This window comes from Drosophila bipectinata, chromosome XR, assembly GCF_030179905.1.
Source record: "Drosophila bipectinata strain 14024-0381.07 chromosome XR, DbipHiC1v2, whole genome shotgun sequence".
Lineage (NCBI taxonomy): Eukaryota > Metazoa > Arthropoda > Insecta > Diptera > Drosophilidae > Drosophila > Drosophila bipectinata.
The window spans coordinates 9854628-9867611 of record NC_091735.1 but is presented as its reverse complement, the minus strand read 5'-3'; the positions used below and the strand labels follow the sequence as shown (position 1 = coordinate 9867611).

Genomic DNA, 12984 nt, shown 5'->3' with positions numbered 1-12984 from the left:
CCACCGCCTCCTCGACCTTGGCGACTCTCCAGTCCGCCGTGGGGAGCGTCGGGTTGCACATCCTAAGCATTGTTAGAATGGTTTTCGGGTCGGCTGGCTTTTCTGTGAGCCACACTCGCGCCCTCGGTTTGCTGGGGATCTCGTCCCAGTCAACCGCCACCAGCTTAGCTCCAGGGTAGACCTCTCCAAGCGATGCAACCATCCGCTTGTAAGTCTCCACCGATCGCGCGTCTTGGCAAGCAATCACCTTGACGCTACCCTGATACCATCCTGCGTCTTCGCATTCTGGTGGGGGTCCTCCACTTCGCAGCATCTCCTCCACGAAGCGCCCATGCAACTCGTTTACCACTCGTCGCCAGAGTTCCTTGGGGACTAGCCAATCCTTGGAGCACTTGTCCAGGACTCCAATTAGGGTTCTTCCCTTCGTCACCTCGGCGAACGAGCGGTTGGACGGCTGCGGCTGGGCCTTCCTCTTCTTGGCCTGGGGGGCTTCTCCCTCTGTGGACCTCTGCCTTTTCGCGCTTTGCGCGGCCTCCTTGGCAGGGTCTGACCCAGTGCGTCTCTTCGGATCCAGCCTTTCTCCCGCCTTTTCCGGATTGAAGTCGGCCAGGATCTCCCTTGCCCACTTAATAATCTCGGCCTGGTCCGGGTTGGCTTCGGCCGATGGGTCCGCCCTCATCAGAATGAAGGGTGCTCTTCTTCTATCCTTGTAGGATCCTCTACGCTGCTTCGAGTGAGACGCTTCCGGACCAGGGTTCGCCTTAGGGGCACCGCCGGTTGGTTTAGAGGTTGACCCTGGGGTCTTCCTCTCCACACCGTTCGGTGGTCCCATAGCTATCCCCGCTTTGGAGGAAGCTGCCTTGGCAACCTCCACCGCACCGGCGCGTCCCGCCTCCAGATGTTGTCCCTCTGTGGGGGACTTCTCCATCTCAGCAACTCCTTGGCTTTTGAGGGCCTTGGAGTTTGACGGGCCGTTGGCCCCATTTCCGGTCTTTTTTAGGGAGTTCCGTTCTCCGCTTCGGTTTTTGTTAGGTAAAGTGATGTTCATGTTTTGGTCCCACGAGTAGGCGGGAAGGGGTTCGTCCATCATGACATAGCCCGCTTGTCACGATAAGCCTGGTTAAAACTGGGAGGTCGGCCTGTCCCCCAGAGTTCGCATATTAGCGTCCGAGCTCCCCCTCGGACACGCATCCTTCGGCATATGCTGTTCCACCTTGGATTGGGGTAATTTAAGGAAGGGAGTTTTCTTCTCCCCGCCCGACTACCATTAGCCAGCATCCTCGGCAGAGACATGACCTTACCGGGACCTGTTACCAGCCGCCCTCACGTGGAGAGTATAGTCGCACTACCAGCGGTGTACACAGTTACGGCACGCAATTGCTTGCGCGTAGGTCCCCCTGTTGTACCCGCTGACTGACAGCAGTAGTATTGGCAGCCACTTTTGCATTGCAGGAGTATCTGGACGCATTTCACCAAAGGGCCACGAACTGGAACATTCGTGTACTCGCAGACAAATGTGCCAATGTTACGTTTACCAATTGCGGAAGTACTTGCCCAGGAGTTAACCTCAACGATAGTCCAATCAGAGCCTTTCCTGCATACAAGTACCTCGGTGTCACCTTGGACAAAAAACTCACATTTGGCAGGCACATTACCTGTATCCAAAACTCGTTCAGGACTAAAGTCCCACGCAACAAGCTCTTCGAAAACTCTTCGAAGGATCTCTGGAGCTCCGTGGGTTATGCGAACCAGAGACATCGAACGAGATCTTAACGTGCCTAAAATCGAAGACAAGCTGCAGGAAGTTGCTCGGAAATACATGGAACGTCTAAATCAGCACCCCAACAGCCTAGCTAAAAAACTTGGCCTCGCTGCTATCAGGAGCGCTGATCTAAGTAATCGAGTCAAGAGAAGACTGCAAAGACACCACTCTCAAGACCTACCAAACTGGATCTTGACCTAGTCATTTCGTCATCCTCGACATAAACATAAATAAAAATAAAATAAAATAAAAAACCATTTAATCACTTCTTGCTCTAAGTAGACTAGACTAACAATGCTTAGACTAAGCATTGTTAAAAATTTTAATAACCGATTGGATTAAGCTGCCAATTGGGTAGCAGTGCACTAATCTTAAGAATAAAATTTCCACATTCAAAACGTAAAAAATCGTTTTTAAAGGAACCGGAAGATAAGTGGCCGATGAGCTCCCGGCTTAATCTGTCACCAGAACTTCTACAGATGGAAGCAAAAAAGAATGTGGTCGAAATAGCCGCAATCGTCTCTGCCTCTAATTTATTGAAAGTGATAGAAGGATATTCCTCTCACCTGAAACTGCTGCGAGTTTTCGTTTATATGTTCCGCTTTATAAGGAAAAATTTAAGTGTTAGCCCTAGTCTACAAAAGCTAATTCCCTCTTTACATGAATCCTCAAAGGCTGGGCCTACCTTCTCGTTTTTTCGACGGGTCGGGGCTAGCTAATGCTGCAAGATCGTTCGATGCAAAGTTTCCAGTATTGTTGACAAAACGCTATCAATTTGTTTAGAGCTACGTCCGAGACTTGCACGAGTCGAATTTTCATGTGTGTCCACGAACACTTGTGAGTAGTTTGCGACAGCGCATATTAATCGTAACTGCGCAGGAATTCTGCAGGCAGATAGTACGGTCATGCATACGATGCTTTAAATGCAAGCCTCGTCTGATGACTTAAATAATGGGAGAATTTAATTACCCTTAGATAGAATTCGAGCTCTCCGTCCATTTTCCATATGTGGTGTGGATTTTTGTGGCACTATTGATACGACATTGAAAATTCATGGTAGGCCACTCAATAATTCCTACATTGCTTTATTTGTTTGTTTTGCGTCCAAGGCAGTTCATTTAGGAGTAGTTTCCGACCTTTCAACTGATTCCTTTTTGTTGGCTTTTCGAATGTTCGTTGGGCGCCGAGGATGTCGGCAGATTGTTTGTTGTTAAATTGAATTGTATTTTTTAGTTGAATTGTTTATTATTAAAATCTAGTATAAGATAGCTTAGGGCGGAACGAGAGAGAAAGCTCATATTCTTGTGCGAATTCGCCTCGCTTCGCCGCAATAGATTAGTTAAGCTTAAGACTAGAGAGAAAGAATATAGACTGATTTATACCGCTAAAGAGGCCACATCTTATCTTTTGTTTTCGTAATTTTTTTTTATATTTAGCAGCCACCATTATTATACCCTTGCAGAGGGATCACATCCTGAGTTGATATGAGCATGTCCGTCTGTCCGTCTGTCTGTCTGTTTCTACGCGAACTAGTCTCTCAGTTTTAAAGCTATAGTCTTGAAACTTTGCACACACCCCTCTTTCCTTTGCACGCAATATGTAAGTCGGAACGGCCCGGATCGGCCGACTACATCTTATAGCTGCCATATAACTGATTGATCGGAAATGGTATAACTTCGGTGTTTTTAGAGTTAGAGAGTTCAAATTTTACGTGAGAGCTATTTTTGGCTAGAGCTATAATACGGCACGCCAAATTTCATAAGGATCGGCCGACCATATCCTATAGCTGGCATATAACTGAACAATCGGAAATAACCCAACTTTCGTGTTTTTGAAGATAGAAGTCTGTAACTTTGTTAATTTTTGGTCAGATAATCCGATCTACCTAATTTCATAAGGATCGGCCAACTATATCCTATAGCTGCCATATCACTGACCGTTCAGAAATGGTTTTTGGTAGAAATACCAACTTTTATTTTTAGATTTTGTATTATGATAAATTGGGTTATATTATCATATCACCATAAGGATCGGCTAACTATATCCGATGTTTGCGATATACATTTATCCGGTTTTAACTGCAAAAGTATATCAACTTCGGCCCGAAGTTAGCTTTCCTTTCTTTTTTGTACTGAACTGAAAACTTATACTTTTTTGTTGCATATTAAAATTTTATATTTCATTTTTTTTTAAGGGGTATATACCTTCTTTGTCGAAGAAAAAGAGGAAAGTTCGAATTTTTTTTTAGGTATTTAGCAATTAATTAATTGCACGGATGTTTTAATTTTTTGATAGTACACTTTATTAACAATGTTTGTGCAAATTTGGTGGAAAAATATTAAATAGTTTTTAATGGGTGGCTGTTTCCTTCAGAGGCCTTTTTTTTTAGAGCCTTGCGGTGACAGTTCCCCAGGTCGAACAGGTCAACTAAAACCATAAAAGTAAAAAAATTGCATTAGTTTAGTGTAATTCCTTGTGCTTGAACGATCGATTTAAAAATTTTTTTTTTTGTATGCATACGGGAACGTTTTATGCTAATAATAAACTTTTTGGTCTCTAGAAATTTCACTATAAAATTTATTTCGGCGAAAAAAAAGTTTGTGCGTAAAAAGTCGATCGATCAAGCACAGAAGAATTTCATTACGAACATTTAAAAAAAAATTTGAAGTAAATCGGTTCCGTAGTTTTCCGCCAATCCATGTCACCGCAAAGTCATTTTTCAAGAAACACTATTTCGAGATATTCGCGTTTAAAGATTCATGTTCAGTTCAAGACCGGGACAAGGCGCGCGGTTAGGAGCGCTGTAACTTTTTTCTACTGCTCCAATCCCTATGAAAATTTGGGAAAATGTTCTCAAGGAGTTGATCTTCAAGATAAAGCAATAAAAAAATTTTCGATTTTTTGAAAATAAAAAAGGTATATAACCCCTTAAATTTGCTACCGAGTGAAAAATATTCTGCTCAATTTTAATAAAGTCGTTTATAATTAAAATGCAACGCAGTACATTAATAATTTAAAGCAGTGAATCAAATAAAATATTATAAAAAAAAAATTATTGTTGTTGTGCGCTCTTTGTAGCGCTTTCGGTCCTCTATATCCGTGGTCGGGCTTGATGCACCCGCAGGGCCGGTGCTGGTTGCACAGGTCACAAGATCTTCCTCAGGTCCCCGGAGCTGCTGCTGTCCTGGGTCATTTGGGCCCGTAAGGCGCGGGACCGGTTCTGGCTGCACAGGTCACAAGATCTTTCTCAGGTCATCGAAACTACTAATGTCCTGGGTCATTTGGGCTGGGCGGGGCCGGTGTCTGTCTTTGCACTGCTGTGTTGTTTTATTGGAGTAAATTTGCACGCTGGGGCATCTAGTGGGCCAGGGAAGTCGTTCGGGCACACTTCAGTATATTTCGGCAACGGCTTTGGGGATGGCGGCTTATTAGTGTGATTTATAGTTTGTATTTTCAGTTTTTTATTTTTTAATTTTCGTTACGGTCCGCCTTTGTCCTTTACAGTTGTTATTTATAATGTTGTTGTTGCAGTGCTGCCAGATTTTGAGAAATAAAATAAGCTAGCTTGAAGAAAAAATAAGCTAGAAAAAGCTAAAAGTTAAAAAAAAAAAAACTAAAAATAATATAAGCATGGCAAACATTAAAACAGTTGATTTTTTACTTTTATTGATACGATTTTGATATGATATTTATATAACTATTATATTAAAAAAATAATTTCATCAACTTCTTCATTAGATTCCATATATTTGGCGGATGATTGAACTAAAGCGAGGGATTTCGTTGGAAGTTGGTAGTCATGGCAACATTTGCCATGACGTCGCAGTCCATATCTATAACTTAAAAAAAAAATATTTAAAATACGTATATGTTTTAGGAAAAGCGTTTTAACTTAAAAAATTTTCATAATTTCGTTATGATGTTGGTCTCATTTTATTCAGGATTATTGAGACAATATTGATATGTTTCAAAAATGATATCATTTTTTGGAAGTTGTATTGAAAATGGCGTCAAAGTCCGAAAAACACGACAAAAATTCAAAAATGTCAGTTTCTTGTGTAAAAATTGTATCCTTTTTATTGAAATAAATCTAAGATTAGTTTTTTTTTTTCAAAACTTACAACATTTAACTATTTAAAAACGTCAAAAAAAATCGGTTTAAAATTACGCGTTTAAGAATTTTTAAGAGCAAAAAAGTCCCGAAAACCCGTTTTTTCTAAATAAATCAAGATTTTGAGGGTGTTAGAAAAATTTCAAACATGGTTTTATACTATATTCGACCTAATAAACAATTCCTACTAGGTCTCTACAAAAGTTCCTCCAATTTTTTTTTTTGTCGCACTGTGGAACAATGCCGGTCAAGAATTGGTTTGACAATTTCGAGCTGAATGCTGAAGCTTACGATAATAAAGTTTTATACATCAGCTAAATTGTTTTTGGATTCGACTTACGTACACCAATACATAGAGATGCGGATGTTGCTGCTGGCGGAGTTTAGTTGTCAATACGTATGAAGTGCGGATCTTAATCAGCAGCTTCGTGATCGCAAGAAACGCAAGCAGGAATCGTTTAACGAATATATTCTACAGATGAGGAAGATTGCAGCACTTGGCAGCATCGATGCAAGTTCTGTAATCCGCTACATAGTAGACGGCTTGAACTTGAGGAGTGACTTCAAATACACCCTCTACAAGTGCAAGTCTTTTAAAGAGCTGCAGGAGCAATATGACGTATTTGAACGCGTCAACGAAAAGAGCTTCAAGCCGTTCCAGCCGAACGATGGAAAATGGACGCTGAACCAGAAGAAACCGCACGAGTTCAACGACCGAAAGAGGTACTGTTTTAATTGTGGATCAGCAAGGATTGCAAAGCTGCCACGAAATGCTTCAGTAGCAACAAAGAGGGACACATATGTAGAGATTGCACTGGGTCAGCTGCTGGTGTCCAAGTTGTGCACAGCGAAAGAAGAATGAAGAAGGTCATCATCAACGACGGAGTGGAGTGCCATTGATTGATATTGAGAAAGTTCATCTTTAACAAAATTCCGAATGTCCTCTTAAAGAGATGTACATCGACGCTCCGTGAACTAGGAAAGAAGATCACGTACCCAAAGGGATGCTTTTTGGCTGAGGTTGCAGTGGATCACGAGATAACCCAACAAAAGTTCGTTGTCGTACAGGATGAAAATATGGAGTATGACGCATTGCTTGGATTCGATTTTGTTTCAAAGTTCAATCTTTCGTTGTCGCCAGAGCGATACAAGTTTTCTTCCCCGCATGTGGAGAAGCTTGTGAGGAACCGAATGAGATGAGTATTTATAGCAGTGTTGCCGTTTTATCCTTTTCCCGGACAGATCTGTCCGGTTTTTAACTGCGTCAGCCGGAACAAATTTAAAAAATCCCTTAGCCTTTTATCTGTCCTTTTTTTATTTTCGCCTGGCCTTTTATCCGCTTTTTATTTCTATGTAAAGTGCTGAAAAGTAATCCACATGTACATTACTTTTATATCGATAGCAGCACTTTTAAATTAATGCATCCCTGTTGTAATCGTAAATCGTATATATCGATATACTGTGCTACAATTGTTACTTTTATTGTGAAATTTGTGCGGGGAAGATGCCAAAAGAAATTGGTAAAAACCAAATTGCGCCACCGACTGCAAATAGAAACTTTAAATGTGATTTTATCGATCAGGTAAATATTTTAATAATATTTTGTTTCACAAATTTATTTAAATTGTTTTTTTCTTTTTTAGGTTTGGGCTACGCCGAAAAGGCATATGTTGCCATGTATATGAAATTCCTGAGCAATATTTAAAAATGATTGGAACCAACCAATCTACGGAAAATCAAAGTTTAGAACAGTGGTGGGCAAACTTTCATTTTACATAGCACGCGAGTATAGGGTAGGAAATTCTGCCGCAGCGCTGCCGGCACACTGACAGTGTGAGCACTCTCAAATTTTTTTTAGAAGCTTTCTCATTTGCTCTTATTTTGATTCCTTTGACAGCCCAAACTAAAAATCAAAATTTTTCCACTTAGAAAAATGTTCTCAGAAATTGGGTTGGAAAAAGTTTTCTTCATGGAGAATATAAATAGGGAAGCGTAGTTTTTCATTTTTTTAAGAAATGTTGCTAGCAAAGCTGTTTTTAAAATAAAATACTCAATTTTAGTGCCCATTAAAACTTTTGAATTAACGAAAAATTAAATAAACAAGAAAGGAAAGCTAACTTCGGGCGGAGCCGAAGTTTATATACCCTTGCAGCTAAAACCGGATATATATCGCAAACATCGGATATAGTTGGCCGATCCTTATGAAATTTGGTAGGATGGATCAAAATTTAATCTGTACCAAGTTCCAGCTTTCTATCTTCAAAAACACGAAAGTTGGGTCATTTCCGATCGTTCAGTTATATGGCAGCTATAGGATATAGTCGGCCGATCCTTATGAAATTTGGTACGTTGGATCAACTGACCAAAAATAGAATCTGTATTAAATTTCAGCTTTCTATCTTCAAAAAAACGAAAGTTGGGTCATTTCCGATCGTTCAGTTATATGGCAGCTATAAGATATAGTCGGCCGATCCTTATGAAATTTGGCATGTCGTAATGTTTTGCCAAAAATAGCACTCATGTCAAATTTGAACTCTCTAACCCTAAAAACACAAAAGTTATACCATTTCCGATCAATCAGTTATATGGCAGCTATAGGATATAGTCGGCCGATCCCGGTCGTTCCGACTTATATACTGCGTGCAAAGGAAAGAAGGGTGTGTGCAAAGTTTCAAGACGATAGCTTTAAAACTGAGAGACTAGTTCGCGTAGAAACAGACAGACAGACAGACGGACAGACGGACAGACGGACAGACGGACATGCTCATATCAACTCAGGAGGTGATCCTGATCAAGAATATATATACTTTATAGGGTCGGAGATGTCTCCTTCACTGCGTTGCACACTTTTGGACAAAATTATAATACCCTCTGCAAGGGTATAAAAACAAGAAAGGAAAGCTAACTTCGGGCGGAGCCGAAGTTTATATACCCTTGCAGTTAAAACCGGATATATATCGCAAACATCGGATATAGTTGGCCGATCCTTATCTGAATAGGAATATATAATCCAATTTATTACAATACAAAATCTAAAAAAAGTCCCAAACTTCTATCTTCGAAAATACGAAAGTTGATATTTCTACCAAATACCATTTCTGATCGTTCAGTTATGGCAGCTATGAGATATAGTCGGCCGATCCTAATGAAATTTGGTAGGTTGGATTAACTGACCAAAAATAGAATCTGTATTAAATTCCAGCTTTCTATCTTCAAAAACACGAAAGTTGGGTCATTTCCGATCGTTCAGTTATATGGCAGCTATAGGATATAGTCGGCCGATCCTTATGAAATTTAGCATGACGTATTGTTTTGCCAAAAATAGCTCTCACGTCAAATTTGAACTCTCTAACTCTAAAAACACAAAAGTTATACCATTTCCGATCAATCAGTTATATGGCAGCTATAGGATATAGTCGGCCGATCCGGGCCGTTCCGACTTATATACTGCGTGCAAAGGAAAAAAGGGTGTGTGCAAAGTTTCAAGACGATAGCTTCAAAACTGAGAGACTAGTTTGCGTAGAAACAGACAGACGGACAGACAGACGGACAGACAGACGGACAGACAGACGGACAGACAGATGGACAGACAGACGGACAGACGGACATGCTCATATCAACTCAGGAGGTGATCCTGATCAAGAATATATATACTTTATAGGGTCGGAGATGTCTCCTTCACTGCGTTGCACACTTTTGACCAAAATTATAATACCCTCTGCAAGGGTATAAAAACGTTTTTTTCGCTCAGTGAATTCTCTGCTCTCATTGTTTTTCTCTGCTACGCACACACTCAAATTTTAAACTTGTGTTAGTTTTGCCCACCACTGGTTTAGAAGCTTGCAATGATGACAATGACGATGTTCTAAACGAGTTGGCCACCAATAAAGAGTGATATTACATAAAATTTATGGAAAAAATATTTTGTCTTGTTTTTTGTCCTTTTCTATTCTTTTTTTATAATCAATTTAGCCTTTTTCTGTAACGAGCTGACGGCAACACTAATTTATAGTATTAATAATACAAACGATGAAATCGATGTTCCTCCGCAGTATAAAAAGGAAGTATCGATGCTGATCAAGAACTACAAGGCGGTGGATTCAGTAGCAGAGGTTCCAGTCAAGCTGCGAATTGTTCCAAATGGTGAGATCATTCCATTTCATCAATCTCCGAATCGATTTGCGATTGCCGAACAGAAAGATGTTGAACAGCGGATCGAAGAATGGCTATCTGCTGGAATTATACGCCCATCTACATCAAACTTTGCTAGCCGTCTGATCCTGGTAAACAAAAAGGATGGCACACGCCGTGTTTGCGTTGATTTTCGTAAGCTGAAGTCGATAGTGAAAGAGATTGCTTTCCCGTCCCTGTTATAGAGGAAGTGCTCGAAAAGCTGCAAAAAGCGCGATACTTTACCGTGATGGACTTGAAGAATGATTTCTTCCACGTTGCCATTGAGGAAGAGAGCATGAAATTTACAGCGTTCATAACCAAATCCGGATTGTACGAATTCAATAGAACACCGTTGGGAATTCGGAACTCGCCAGCTGTATTCATTCGCTACGTTAATTACGTATTTCAGGAGCTGATGAACAAGGACACACTCGATTTATATATGGATGATATAATAATTCACGCTGAGACTGCAGAGCAATGTTTGCAAAAGATGGTACTCGTCTTCAAAAGAGCTGGGGCGTTTGGCCTGAAGATCAAGTGGCGAAAATGTCACTTCTTGCAGATAAGAATTTACTTCTTGGGCCACAACATTGAAGACGAAAGTCTGTGGCCTGGACAAGAGAAGACTGCAGCGGTCAGCGGTGCCGAAAAACGTCAGAGCAGTCCAAGATTTTCTGGGGCTAACGGGATTTTTCAGAAAATTCGTTCTGAATTATTTGCAGATTGCACGCCCGTTAACTGACCTGCTGCGCAAAGATGTTCGTTTCCAAATGGCTGAGCTTCAGATGAACGCGTTACAGAGTTTGAAGGATGCGTTGAAAAAGGAACCTGTTTTGAAATTGTACACCAGAAGAGCTAAAACTGAGTTACACACAACCGCATCAAAAGACGGATTTGCAGCGGTGGTTCGATGACAAACTCCACCCTATCCAGTATTGGAGCAAGAAGACAATAGGAGCTGAGTCCCGCCAGCACAGTTATATTCTGGAAGCCAAAGCCGTGTATCTAGCGGTAAAAAAATTCAGACATTATCTGCTGGGATCGTCGTTTAAGCTGATAACGGATTGTTTTGCTTTTAAACAAACTCTACAGAAGGCGGATGTACTAAGAGCAGTCACGCAGTGGATTGTTTGTCTACAGGATTTCGATTTCCCAGTGGAACATCGTCCTGGAGAACGATTAAAGCATGTTGACTGCCTAAGTCGCTATCCCGATCGTTTTATGCTGTCTCCAATTGTGGGAATTCCCAAAAGCCGTCCATATGAGGGGTACATGATGAAAAATTCACTTGTCCATAAAGAGGTGAACGTAGTAGTCCCCAAAGCGATGGAAAAAGAAGTGATTGTTGACGCCCACAATGCAGGCCACTTTGCACCACAAAAAACTATACATACTATTTAACAATCCTATTGGATTCCTCATTTGGAGCAAAAAGTTCTGTAGGTTGTGAACAATTGTGTAAGATGCAAAAGAAACTTGGCAAGAAAGAAGGGTTCTTAAACTGCATCGATAAAGGTGATCAACCCCTTCACACGCTGCACCCTTGAAACGCTGCAGAAGATTGAGACTTGGTCCAATATTTTGGGTAACCCAGTGCGGATGGTTTCGGACAGAGGTTCTGCTTTCACAGCCAACTTGTTTGCGGATCACATGAAGGAAAACGGTATTGAACACGTTTTGAGCACAACTGGAGTTCCCCGCGGAAATGGTCAGATCGAAAGGGTGAATCGCACGATCTTGTCGATTATTTCTAAGATTTCGGCAGACGATCCAGCCAAGTAGTTTACGGCAGTTTCTGAGGTGCAGACAGCTGTTAATTCCCACGTACATGCGTCTACTAAGAAGTCACCATTTGAGCTAATGTTTGGTGTGAAGATTAACAATAAACCAACCAATCGTATTTTACAGCTTCTAGATGAGGAGATGTATTCAAACTTTGACGAGCAACGGCAGCAACTTAGAAAAGATGCAAAGATCGAAATTCAACGTGCACAGGATTCCTACAAAAAGTACTATGACCTAAGGCGTAAACCAGAGGTCAATTAAAAAGTTGGAGACTTAGTCGCTATACGCCGGACACAGTTTATTGCAGAAAAAAAGCTGGCTGGCGAATTTCTGGGACCGTATGAAATATCAAAAGTCAACAGGAACGGCAGATACGAAGGTCGTAAGGCAGAGGATGTAGAAGGCCCATGTAACACTTCAACCAGCTGTGATCACATGAAGTTGTGGCGTTATGTAAACGGTAATGAAGACGCTTGGTCATCTGGGACAGATGACTAGTCAGGAATGGCCGGATGTAAGACAGTGGAAGATGTGTACAACAGCAGCAGTATACCAGTAGGAAAGCAGCAGTATATCAGCAGTATTAAAATCAGCAGTATGTTATAGCAGCAGTATAAAAATCAGCAGTATGACAGCAGTAAGAATATTAGCAGGTATGGCAGCAGTATGAAGGTCAGCAGTATGAAGAACAGCAGTATGGCAACTTTAAAAAGCGGCGGTAGGGCAGTATAAGCAGCGGCAGTGAAAAGAACTCTGCAGAACAACGACGAAAAGCAGCAGCAGACAAGAAGATCCTAATTTTAAGAATATAAGAAACCAGAACTTGTAATATTCAATACACATAATAAATACTACATAACTATCTATGATAAAACTGAGTGGAGTTAACAACTCTCCTCACATACATATGTACGAATGCAACAGCAGTGCAATTGTCTGCGTAGGCCGTGAATTGACAGCAAAGTCTAAGGAGATAATCGATACGTGCTTTTTTTTAAATAGAGATGAAGCTATCTGGTAATCTAGCATAGCTAGTGAATCAGATACGGATTTTCCCTTTCTGAATCCAAATTGACGACGGTCTAACAGCTTGCCGCTTGTAGATAGCCACCAAAGCCGTTTAGAAATTATTTTATCTGAGAGGGGGGAG

General features: G+C 41.1%; 1 protein-coding gene across 2 annotated transcripts in view; it reads right to left on the bottom strand.

The window, feature by feature from the left end:
- Nucleotides 1–5450: 5450 nt before the first annotated feature.
- LOC108120174 (retinitis pigmentosa 1-like 1 protein) overlaps nt 5451–12984 on the bottom strand; it is a 45671-nt gene continuing 38137 nt past the window's right edge. For both annotated transcript variants that reach the window (XM_070276416.1, XM_070276415.1), the window contains exon 7: nt 5451–5601. The gene's annotated coding sequence lies outside the window, so the exon portion shown is untranslated. The remainder of the gene's footprint in view (nt 5602–12984) is intronic.